Source organism: Taudactylus pleione, unplaced genomic scaffold (assembly GCF_031769625.1).
Source record: "Taudactylus pleione unplaced genomic scaffold, aTauple2 ptg001075l, whole genome shotgun sequence".
NCBI lineage: Eukaryota > Metazoa > Chordata > Amphibia > Anura > Myobatrachidae > Taudactylus > Taudactylus pleione.
This window is the reverse complement of record NW_028285476.1, coordinates 781,634-794,502: the sequence shown is the minus strand read 5'-3', so window position 1 is coordinate 794,502 and position 12,869 is coordinate 781,634.

The window sequence follows — 12,869 nt, the reverse complement described above, 5'->3', positions numbered from 1 at the left end:
TAACATGTCCAAAAGTAACAGTTGTACGGCACATCATAGTGTCAAGCAATTAGGCCTTGAAAGTATTCTGGATGAGTGCCTACATAGTAAAATAGTCTGTGTGTCCTCATTAATATGTTAATTAGGAGGATGCCAGTGATTTTAAAACGGAGCTGATTAATAAAACCAAGATCACTCAATGTCTTATCTTCCAGTTCAATTCTTCAAGCTCCTCTCATTGGTAATATATATTGAAGGATGACTGTTGTTTGTTTGCATTTTGACACAGGCAGTATGCAGTCTGTATTGCTTTCCCTAATTTTTATAGGTATACTACTGTAGATCTTTTATTTGTTTAGTTCATGTGTGTTTAGTTTAGTGCAATGGATACCTTAATATAAACTACACACAATTAGCAGTGGGACAGTATCTGTCTACATAATTCAGAACAATTCGGAGATGTATGCTAACCGTCACCGATGGTTTAGGGTCTGCACATGTGCAGAACACTTCCTGCAATCGCTTTCGCAGACCCCCCCAACTGCCAGGACCCGTCCAGGCTGCAGCAAGCTTCAGCAGCTTGTCCAAAGGAACAATCATCGAGACCATCAGTTGCGATGGTGATCTCAGGTTGCAACCTTGATCGCAGTGCTGGGATCGCAGATGTAGCAAGAAGGTGTCTGTTTCCTACAGGCACCTCCTGCTGCATCTGAATTTTAGATGGGCAGAATTGCACACGCGCTTGTCGGCGGCTCTGCAATTCCGTCCATCTTGGAATAAGGCCCTGTGTTTGGAACTAATTCATGCAAAATAGGAATTTTTTTTTTTTTCATTTTATGGTGTTTGTTGTAGAAATGTATTTAAAAACAATTCAAATGTTATCATTTTTTCTGTAATGTATTTTTATTGATTTCTTTTTTTTTATACATTTTTCATAAATGTTTTTTTGTTTATTTGTACTTTAGCGATAGTGCAGTTACCATGGATACCTCTTGTAAACCGCCAGCCTGCATTGTCAATAAAGCTGCCCAGTGAAACTCCCAATGAGATAGTCTCCGGTTCTGGATGCACTCTCCCAGAAACTTTACTCCCGTCTCTTTAGTCCACTTTATGAGCAGAAAACACAAGCATAAATAAATGAAATTTATAAGTGCATTAAAAACAGAACAATATCTAATAAAATAATCAAAAGCAATACAATAAATATTTGATAAAAAAAAAATGTTTCATAACAAATGCAAATGAAATGCACCTTCTGTTTTACTGCTTCCCCAAGGAATGACATTTGTTAAAATGACCTTTTTGTTACACAGTCATAGTCAGCATTAATCCTATTACTCCATGTTTTATCTAGCCGATGCAGCTGCCATTTCATCTTGCACTAAGTGAATTGAGGTGCCTAGTTGGTGTACACACCGCACTCTTAGATGTGTGAAACAGACAGTGATACTCGGCCCACACCACTGGCCGCTGGCTTCTCCTGGGACAAGCCAGTCGCTTCAATATCTACATTAGGGCTGTCAAGATATATTAGCTCAGTGTCATGATGTAGAATCCCAGCAACATCTCCTAAGCATGAAAACCTTGTTTGCAAATTCTCACTCTTTGTGACAAAAAAATCTTAGTAAGGAAATGCTTTGACTCTTACTCCTTTGGATGGACTGGACAAATCGTGACCTTTTTATATATGTAAACTTTATGTTTTATTAAAATAAGAGGTTTAAATAGTTTCATTTGTTGTATATTATATATAACTGTATTTTCGCTATGGTTTAAATAAAATACAAAAAAAAAATTCTATAGTTGCTTACTGCTTGTTGCTATATATCTTTAAAAGATCATCCCACGTCTTTAGTCACATCCTCATTTAATAACGTTGCATTTGCACTGAATCACAACTAATCATCAGTTAGCTTTTATATGTCTAGGGAAACACAGATAATGAATTCATGTAACGGATTGGTTGCTATAGCTTATTGCAAATGTTTCACCGAATTATGATATCAGTAAATGGGGCCTACTGATGTAAACACACAAAAAAATGCTTTATGAATAAATGCCTTTTACAATAAGTGCTTTACTTGTTTGAGCATAGTTGTACTTTATGTGGACTGTAAGAGGCCGTTCATCTTCTGGGATAACTGCTGCAGGGTTTTATCAGTCCCGGGATAATCTGGAAAGGGCAGCAGCATTCACCATCATGCAGTGTCTCCATTGCTTTTCTCCTGGGACTGAAGTATGGCAAGCTTTGAGCAGTTAAACCAAAGGTGGAAATGTGTATAGCCTCATAGGAATGATCGTATCCCATCCCTAGTTTAACATCCACATTGTGGACCTCTTCATCCTAAAACTGGAGGAACTAATATAGAAATGTCCTTATAAGGCTGAAAGTTTGTCAGGTTTCCTCACAGTTACAGTAAACGTCCTCTCCTCCTAAAGCTTTCCACCTGGACGTCTCTGTGTCTGCTTGTGCTGTGAGGTAAATGGCTGGGGAGGCACTGGCTAGTATCAGAATCAGATTTACACATACATATATACACCCGAGGGTTAATGTGGGCATTATACAAAGGTGCAGCAGTCTATAGTGCTGGAAATTTGGTGTGTTTTGATCAGGGATGTGTGGAAAAAGCAGACGGAGGCAGTGCCTCACCTGCCATACACTTTTTACTCCAGAGTTTTGACTATGATTATAATAATACAAAGAAGATATTTATAATTTTTCTTTACATTTTTCTCATAATTTTTATAGTCAAAACTCTGGAGTATACCTAAGTATGACAGGAAAGGCTCTGCCTCACCTCACCGCACATCACTGGTGCCTGTGTCCTTCTTGCCTTTCTATATAGTGTTTCTCACTTTGTTTTGGAACAACTTAAGATTCTTTTCTAGGCCTCCTTCTATTCCTTATCTATATATTCTGTTGTGGTAATCTACTGAGCTCCAAGGGCACACTTGAGGACCACATTTTCATTATTGATTATAGTCCTATGCAGTGGCGGCTTCAGATGTGGGGCTGCAGTGCAGTCCAAAATTTTAAATAGGGCAGCCGCACAACTGCCACCCCAAACACTGACAAACATCTCTGGCCGGGACTCAGTGGCAGTTGGTGTGGTTCCATTACTTGAATTCTGGATTGTGCTATAGCCCCACCTCTGGAGCCTCCAATGGTCCTATGTATTTATCTACTCCATATCATTCTTGCGTGAACCATTCCAGGTTGGATGTTTCATGAAAACTGAATTATAAATATTACTGGTCCTACCTACCCCCTCTGCTCCCAAAATTTTTTTTTCCCCAGGGCTCCACATGGTCCAAAACTTGCCCTGGCAGGAGGCTGCACATGCCCTATACAGCATGCCTACAAACTGCAAGGGTTGTCAGGAAGGGTAAGTCATTAATTGAGTCACCCCAAACAGGAGGTGTCTGTTTTTAATTGTACACCAATATATATTGGGAATGGAGGTATACTCCATTAAGCTGCTTTCCCCCAACCATAAAATAATAAAGTTCTAGATCTGTACCTGCTTTGGCACAACAATTTTTCAAATATATTGGCTGTACAATACCAAACCCACATTAGACAATTCACGCTCACATGGCTTCCGTTACTCACATTTTTGTGCGCTGGTAAAAAATAAATAAACACTTGCCCACTTGCGTTTGCTAGCTCCTCAGGGCAAAAGTTGTCAACTAACCCTTGATGAACCCCCCTCCAAGGGACGTACAGCAATCTCACAATTGTAACTTGTCTTGTAAAGTTTGTAGCTGACAAGTCTAACTGGTCCTCTGCATAGAAGTATGTAAAACAGTACTATAACATACCATATGAATCACATTTACAGTAAAATAGGTATTTTTGAAGAACCACATTACTACTATTTATTTACATATATTGTGCCAACTTTTTTCAAGACAAACAGACTCACAGGAAAAGAAGTTCCCATACCTCAGACTTTAAAACCTTCTGTACTGGCTACATTACTTTTCCAGCACTTGTTTTTTGTAAATGTCTGCCATCTAGAAAAAAACATTGCATAAATTGCAGAATTCAGATATTCAACCTTTCTCTACAACTTAACACACTCCAACAAATTTCATTCTTGATTAGTGAGCTTCTTTTGTAATGCAGAGAGAGGCCATCTTGTCCCAGGATTACTATTTAGAGATAAGCCATTTTAAGCTCCTATACATTTGATGGAACAGACCTGTCTATAAAGACATTACTGTGTCTGCTCTTCCACATTGCAACTGTCCTCAGAGGCAAAAGATAAGTTCTAGTTTATTTGCCAAGACGGTATGCTCTACAGTCCAACAAACACAGTCTCTTCCTATTTAACTGTTTTTTTTCTTCTTTCTGTATGGTTCTGTGATTTACAGGAGTGTGCTTTAAATCTTCTTCCACAATCAATTTCAGTGTACAGGTCTGACTATTCAAATTACTTCTCCAAAAAAAAGTACTTTAAAATGCATTAAGTTATTAATTGCCCGCTGGTACTTTAATCAAGAAGGAAAATTGACATAGCCAGAAGCATGTATTTTTTTGGGAAGGAAATGTGTTTGAGGGGGAAAAAAACACACCATTTCATACTGTTTAATTTAAACTGAGAAAACTGAGGAAAATTAATAAAACATTTCCAGCTGCAAACAGTGACTAATTGTACAAGCAGGGCTGACTGGAATTAATAACTTGCGATCCACTATGTAGAGAACCCCCTACCGGCTCAATTTGCTGAGAGATTAAATGACTTCTAAGTTTGCCATATTAAAAATGAACATGAATAAAATGTTAGGGAAAGTACATTTATTATTTACTGTGTGTGATATGGATATAATTACCTCTAAACAACACTTTATAACGTGACCGGTAATATTTAACATTTGCCTCTCAGGAACTGCACCTGTTGGATTGACTCTAATGGACCTACACTTGTAGAGCCTGGATAACGGTCTATGGTGAAGGAATACAAAATGGTTATTGTTCTAGAAATTATTAGCTACAATAGCCTGAAATAACCTGTATGTGGCTAGGTGGCAGTTTGGCCAACAATTATGTAAGAATAAGTAAACCAGGTGAAACTTAATATGCAGATTGATTTCTTAGTCCACACACATATATAGGCAGCCATTTTGTGTTCGCTGGAGCCATTTTGTGCCTGTCTTTTCTAGGTGCACAGAAAACTATGCCATGACTTAAGATATTGACATGACATCAACGTAACTTGAGTCCATTACACCTGTACATTTATAAATAATAACTCACCACAAAGAAATACTTGAAAACTCTCTAAGCTATATAAACATAAGTATGCATGAAATGCAAAAAAATGCAAATGTTTTTTGTATTTTTCACTGAAATAGAAACCTTAACTGTTGTATTACTGCTCATTGCCTTTCTACATTGTAGCCCACCCTGTTATTATAAAGGCCCCCATACATCAGTAAATGATTGCAGCAATCGTGCAATTTGCAATCGATTGTGTATAAAAATCTTTCCCTTTTTCAATCGAGTGCAGATTGCTGAATTGCCACAATCGATTGAAAAGGGAAAGATTTTTATATACAATAGATTGCAAATTGCACAATTGCTGTAATCAATTGCTGATGTATGGGGGCCTTAAGGAAAGTTATTAATGGAACTTTGTGTCAGTGAGAAACCAAGAGTCCAATAAGTAGGCTGGAACTGATTGGCCAGACCATTGGAGCACAGTGTCTGAAGATACAGGAGCAACCAGGCACCTCCACATTCACTGCTGGGTAGTTCCTAGGTAGCTTAGTTATGAGATTACATTAAAGGTTCAGTTTAGTCTTTACTTGTATCCATTAATAAATTGATAACTCCAGAGGTAATCTATCATATAACTAGACATAATAGTCGTGGCAGCGGGCATCCATCTGATCCTCAACTCACTCTAAAAAGTCTTCTAATTTTCTTGAAAAAAAGAAAAAGAATTACAAAAATGGAATTAGAACTGAAAATTTTAATAAAAATAGTATCATTCATAATCGGATTGCAGCCCCATTATTCATAATTGCCACCACACCCAAAAATGTGGGAATAAAACACAATGATGGTCACCCTGAAATTTCCTAAATAGCAACCCCTTATATTTGCCCCCCAACATCCACCCTACCATAATTTTGCTTAGGTCCTTTGTTTCCAAAGTCCATGAATCACCCTGCTTTGCGAGTTTTAATATGACCTTAGAGACTCACAATAGTGTTGAAATAATGCCTCTTTTCTGATATGTTGCGGCTGCTCCACTGCCATAAAGTTTTTCATGTCACCTGACAAAATGGATGGTTTCAGACTTCAAATTCTGGTGTACAGAAGTGCAGCCTCTGCACAGCGAGGCACAGACCCAGTTAACCTGCTGCATCTTTTTAATTTAATCTGTATTGCTATCTGTCAGGATTGATAGCTGCTGCTATTAATAAGTTGAGAGCTCCCGAGACTAACAGGTATAGTCCTATATACTGTAAGCAGCTTTCCTGTGAAAAAAACATTGGCAAATTATTACGCAGCTTTTCTGTGAATAGAATATTGCCAAATTATTGAGCTTTGTCTCTGAACCAGTATTCTGAATCCTATGTCTTCCTGGCTGCTATCCAATGCTTTGACCCATGGCTTTTGAATGACTATCTCAGTGGCGTCCCACCACTGGGTGACATCTGGTGCGGTCAGTAGAGTAATGCGCGCGGCTTTGTCACTTGCCGGTAAAAAAGAGGGCATGGCCTCGCGGCAAGGGGGCATGACCTCGCAGGTAGGGCGTGTGGCCAAGCGGACTGAACCCCCTGTTTTAGTCTTTTTGGGGGGTCCCGGAGATGCAGACTGCCCCCAGGGATGAGTGTATTTGCAGTGCTGACTCCCTCACTGTGTCAGGACCTGAGTGCTCCTGTCACCGAGGGGCAGTCGGCACTTTGGTGTCACCCCTCGGCGGGTGACACCCGGGTGCGGCCCGCACCCCCTTGTGACGCCACTGGACTACCTCTCTAACTCTTGATTGCTGGCTTTCGAAGGACGTATTTCTCGACCCCTTGTTATTTCCAGAGTTTGCTATAGTCCCTAGGCTCATGTTCTTAAAGACAGAGTACACCTATTTATTCTGTCATTCTAATCCACCAAACAAGTATCACTATCTACTATACAAATCCTATAATCCCTGACAATAACTTTTAGTGTTTGTACCCATGTGCAATAGCATCACAGATATTTGGAACCAAGAATTATGTCAGACCTTATATATTATGTATTCATAATGCTAAGGGAATGGAAAATGGATTTTAGTTTTCTATTAGTGGCTGTCTTTTTCTTATATGAACATAAAATAAATATATTTTACTAAAGGGAAGCTCTATTGTGTACAAGAAGCAAGTGACATTTGGGGTAGATTTGTTAAATCTTCTCAAATAGAAATGGGGAGGTGCTGTTGCAAGTTGCAGCCAAACAGATTCAAGCAGAGGTGTACTAAGCGAGGAGGGGGCCCGTGTGCACTCCCTGTCTGGGGCCCACTCCTCTCTCCATGTCTGCCGTTACACGCTGTGATCTAAATTACAATCAGTGCAAACAAATTATACAGTCACAAGGTACAGTCGTTACATACACATGCGCTCTGGATCCAGGTACCAGCATCAAAGATGAAACCTCCGTCAGCAGCAAAGCAAGATGACTGGCATCTAGTTTCAGAGAGTCTGCATATATACTCTTACAGAGATAGGCAATACAATAGAACAGGTTGGCATGATTCCATTGGTTCTAATTCATGGTTCTTCTGTTACAGTACAGTTCATAGGTCAATTCGTATGGTCACATTCCAGCCTCCAACAGCTTTGTGTCCATTTTCCAGCTGCATAACAAATTAGACTGGCTTCATTACAGGATACATTTTAATGCCTAACTCTCTATGATCCATAATTTGCAGACACATGTTGCGATTTCTTCACCGATGGAACCGGAAAACTGCAAAGACACAGTGGTTTAGAATGACACCAAAACACGGTCTACTTATCATGCACTAAACCTTAGATATCAAATAACATGTATTTCACAACATTACTGATAATGAATGAAACCTTAAATATTAACCTTAATGCTGGGGAACCTTTTTATGTAAATGTGCAGTGTGTAAGTATTGGGGTATTGAGAAAAGCCGCTAGTTAGCATTGTGCGACTATGTGTTTGTGGAGTACACCGTGGATCGTGTTTTGCAGGGTTGATCATATTATATATTTTTAGGGGTGAGCGGGTTCGGATTTCTGAAATCCGAACCCCCCCGAGCCCCCCCGATCCGAGGCAGATCCGAGTCAGGCTCGACTTTTCCCACCTGACTCGGATATGAAATCGAGGCAAAACGTCATCATCCCGCCTTCCGAGTCTCGCGGGTTTTGGAATCTATATAAGGTACCCGCGTCGGCACCATTTTCTCACTCGGCTGTGGACAGTGAAGAGGGAGGGTGGGAGTTAGGGCTGGCTGGGCTGTGTAGTGTAGTGTAGTGCAGAGTAGTGTTGTGCTGTGCTGTGCTGCGCTGTGCTGCTGTTGTCCACTACTTCAAAGTCCATGGGGCTGGCTGTGTTGTGCTGTGCTGCTGTTGTTAATAGGGGCTGTGTCCACTACTTCAAAGTCCATAGGGGCTGGCTGGACTGTGTTGTGCAGTCAGTTCTCCATAGGGGCTGTGTCCACTCCAAAGTCCTGTGCAGTGTCCCAGTCCTAAAGGGGTGCTGTAGTGTTGTCCAGGGGGTGCTCTGTCCATCAGGGGTGCTCCTCCCAAGTGCTAAAAAATAATATTTTTTGTGTGTTTGTGAATTGTGTGTGCAGTAGCCGCACGTGCATCAACAAAGTAGTGCCAAGCGTGCGCCTGTGTCATAAGTAAAGGGCCGGCTGGCTTGACCGTTAAAGGGTGCTGTAACCCCCAAAGTACACTCCAGTCCAAACCAAAAAAATATATATTTTCTGTGTTTGTGAATTGTGTGCGCAGTAGCCGCACGTGCATCAACAAAGTAGTGCCAAGCGTGCGCCTGTGTCATAAGTAAAGGGCCGGCTGGCTTGACCGTTAAAGGGTGCTGTAACCCCCAAAGTACACTCCAGTCCAAACCAAAAAATATATATTTTCTGTGTTTGTGAATTGTGTGCGCAGTAGCCGCACGTGCATCAACAAAGTAGTGCCAAGCGTGCGCCTGTGTCATAAGTAAAGGGCCGGCTGGCTTGACCGTTAAAGGGTGCTGTAACCCCCAAAGTACACTCCAGTTCAAACCAAAAAAATAATATTTTTTGTGTGTTTGTGAATTGTGTGCGCAGTAGCCGCACGTGCATCAACAAAGTAGTGCCAAGCGTGCGCCTGTGTCATAAGTAAAGGGCCGGCTGGCTTGACCGTTAAAGGGTGCTGTAACCCCCAAAGTAAACTCCAGTCCAAACCAAAAAAATATATATTTTCTGTATTTGTGAATTGTGTGCGCAGTAGCTGCATGTGCATCAACAAAGGAGCAGCGCCAAGCGTGCGCCTGTGTCCATAAGTAAAGAGCCGGCTGGCTCATTTCTTAAAGGCTGGTGTAACCCACAAAGTGCACTACTCTCCAGCAAAAATAAAGAAATATTTTCTGTGTTTAGCCGCACGTATATATCAAATCGATATAACATAAATGGAGGACCAAACTTTCTCCGATAAAAATAAAATAGAGAAAGATCAAGAACCACTTCCTCCTAGTGCTGAAGCTGCTGCCGCTAGTCATGACATAGACGATAACATGCCATCAACGTCGTCTGCCAAGGCCGATGCCCAATGTCATAATAGAGGGCACATACAATCCCAAATGACAAAGTTCATGAAAATGACCTTGAAAAAAACATTTAAATCAGCTGAAGAGAAACGTAAACTTGCCAATATGCCATTTACGACACGGAGTGGCAAGGAACGGCTAAGGTCGATCCCTAGTATGTTCATGACTAGTGGTTCAGCTTCACATGACGATGGAAGCCCTCCTCCCACTAAAAAAATCAAAACAGTTAAGCTGGCAAAAGCACAGCGAAGAACTGTGCTTTCTAAGAAGATATCACAAATCCCCAAGGAGAGTCAAAGTGTGGTGGTGGTTGCGATGCCTGACCTTCCCAGCACTGGACGGGAAGAGGTGGCTCTTTCCACCATTTGCACGTCCCCTGCAAGTGCTGAAAGGAGCACCCACAGTCCACTTGCTGATATGCAAATTGAAGATGTCACTGTTGAAGTACAACAGGATGAGGATACTGGTGTAGCTGGCGCTGAGGAGGAAGTTGGCGAGGAGGATTCTGATGGTGATGTGGTTTGTTTAAATCAGGCTCCGGGGGAGACAGTTGTTGTCCGTGGGATGAAAAAGCCCATCACGGTCATGCCTGGGCAGAAGACCAAACATTCCACCTCTTTGGTCTGGCAATATTTCTATCCAAATCCGGACAACAACTGTCTTGCCATATGTACCTTATGTAAAGGTGGAATAAGTAGGGGTAGGGACGTTAACCACCTAGGAACATCCTCCCTTATACGGCACCTGCAGCGCGTTCATAATAAGTTACTGTCAAGTTCAGAAACTTTGGCTAAGACCGTAAGCAGTCCAGGGACACCTAAATCCCGTTGTCCTGTTGTATCCAAGCGCCTGCAAACCACACCGTCAACTCCCTCCTCATCAATTTCCTCCTTAGTCAGGATCGGAAGTAGTCCTGCAGGCCATGTCACTGGCATGACTGACTCTCCTATCCCGGATTCCTCCGGAGGATCCTGCATTGCTATGCCTCCTGCTGCTGTTGCTGCTGCTGGGAGTCGTTCATCATCCCAGAGAGGAAGTAGGAACACCACTACTTTTACTAAACAATTGACCCTCCAACAGTCCTTAGCGAGGAGGATGAAGTACGACAGCAGTCATCCTGAAGCAAAACGTATAACTGAAGCCTTGACTGCTATGTTTTGGTTGTTAGACGTGCGTCCGGTATCCGCCATTAGTGCAGTGGGATTTAGACAATTGCTGGAGGTAGTGTGTCCCCGGTTCCAAATCCCGTCTAGATTCCACTTCACTAGGCAGGCGATACCGAGACTGTACAGAAACGTCAGAAAAAGTGTCCTCAGTGTCCTGAAAAATGCCGTTGTACCCAATGTCCACTTAACCACGGACATGTGGACAAGTGGAACAGGGCAGACTAAGGACTATATGACTGTGACAGCCCACTGGGTAGATGTATCACCTTACGCAGCAACAGCAGCAGCGTCACCAGTCGCAGCATCTCAGAAACGCTAGCTCGTTCCAAGGCAGGCTACGCTGTGTATCACCGGTTTCAGCAAGAGGCACACCGCCGACAACCTCTTAGAGAAACTGAGGGAAATCATCGCCCAGTGGCTTACCCCACTTAGACTCTCCTGGGGATTTGTGATATCTGACAACACCACTAATATTGTGCGGGCATTACATCTGGACAAATTCCAGCACATCCCATGTTTTGCTCACACAATAAACTTGGTGGTGCAGAATTTTCTGAAAAGCGACAGGGGCGTGCAGGAGACGCTTTGGGTGGCCGAAAAATTTCAGGCCACTTTCGCCATTCAGCGACTGCGTGCCGAAGACTGGAGCACCAGCAAACACTCTTGAACCTGCCCCGCCATCACCTGAAGCAAGAGGTTGTGACGCGGTGGAACTCAACCCTCTATATGCTTCAGAGGATGGAGGAGCAGCAAAAGGCCATTCAAGCCTATACATCCACCTATGACATAGGCAAAGGAGGGGGTATGCACCTGACTCAAGCGCAGTGGAGAATGATTTCCGTGTTGTGCAAGGTTCTCCAGCCCTTCGAACTTGCCACACGTGAAGTCAGTTCAGACACTGCCAGCTTGAGTCAGGTCATTCCCCTCATCAGGCTTTTGCAGAAGCAGCTGGAGAAAGTGAAGGAGGAGCTAAGACGGAGCGATTCCGCTCGGCATGTGGGACTTGTGGATGAAGCCCTTCATTCGCTTTGCCAGGATTCCAGGGTGGTCAATCTGTTGAAATCAGACCACTACATTTTGGCCACCGTGCTCGTTCCTAGGTTTAAAGCCTATGTGGTGTCTCTCTTTCCGGCCGACACAAGCCTGCAGAGGTGCAAAGACCTGCTGGTGAACACACTGTCAGCTGAAGCGGAACGTGACACGTCAACATCTCCTTCTTCATTTTCTCCCGCAACTGGGGCTACCAGGAAAAAACTTAGGTATCCTAAGCAACCCGCTGGTGGTGATTCAGGGCAGGCAGGACCAAGTTTGGACATCTGGTCCGGACTGAAGGACCTTGCAACAATTTCTGACATGTCTACTGTCACTGCATATGATACTGTCACCATTGACAGAATGGTGGAGGATTACACATCGGTGACAGCATCCAAGTAGGCATGTCAGACAGTCCATACCTGTACTGGCAGGAAAAAGAGTCAATTTGGAGGCCCCTGTACAAACTGGCTCTATTTTACCTGAGTTGCCCCCCCTCCAGTGTGTACTCCGAGAGAGTGTTTAGTGCAGCCGGGAACCTTGTCAGCGAAAGGTGTAGGAGGTTGCTTCCACAGAATGTGGAGAAGATGATGTTCATCAAAATGAATTATCAGCTCTTCCAGGGAGACCAGCCTCCAGAACGTACAGAGGGACCTGTGGTGGTGGATTCAAGTGGGGACGAGTTAATACTTTGTGAGGATGAGGATGTACACACTGAAGAGGGTGAGGAATCGGTGGATGAGGAGGATGAGGATGACATCTTGCCTCCGTAGAGCCAGTTTGTGCAGGGACACATTAATTGCCAGCTTGTTTTGTGGGGGCCCAAATGAACCAATCATTTCAGCCACAGTTGTGTGGCAGACCCTGGCACTGAAATGATTGGTTTGTTAAAGTGTGCATGTCCTGTTTATACAACATAA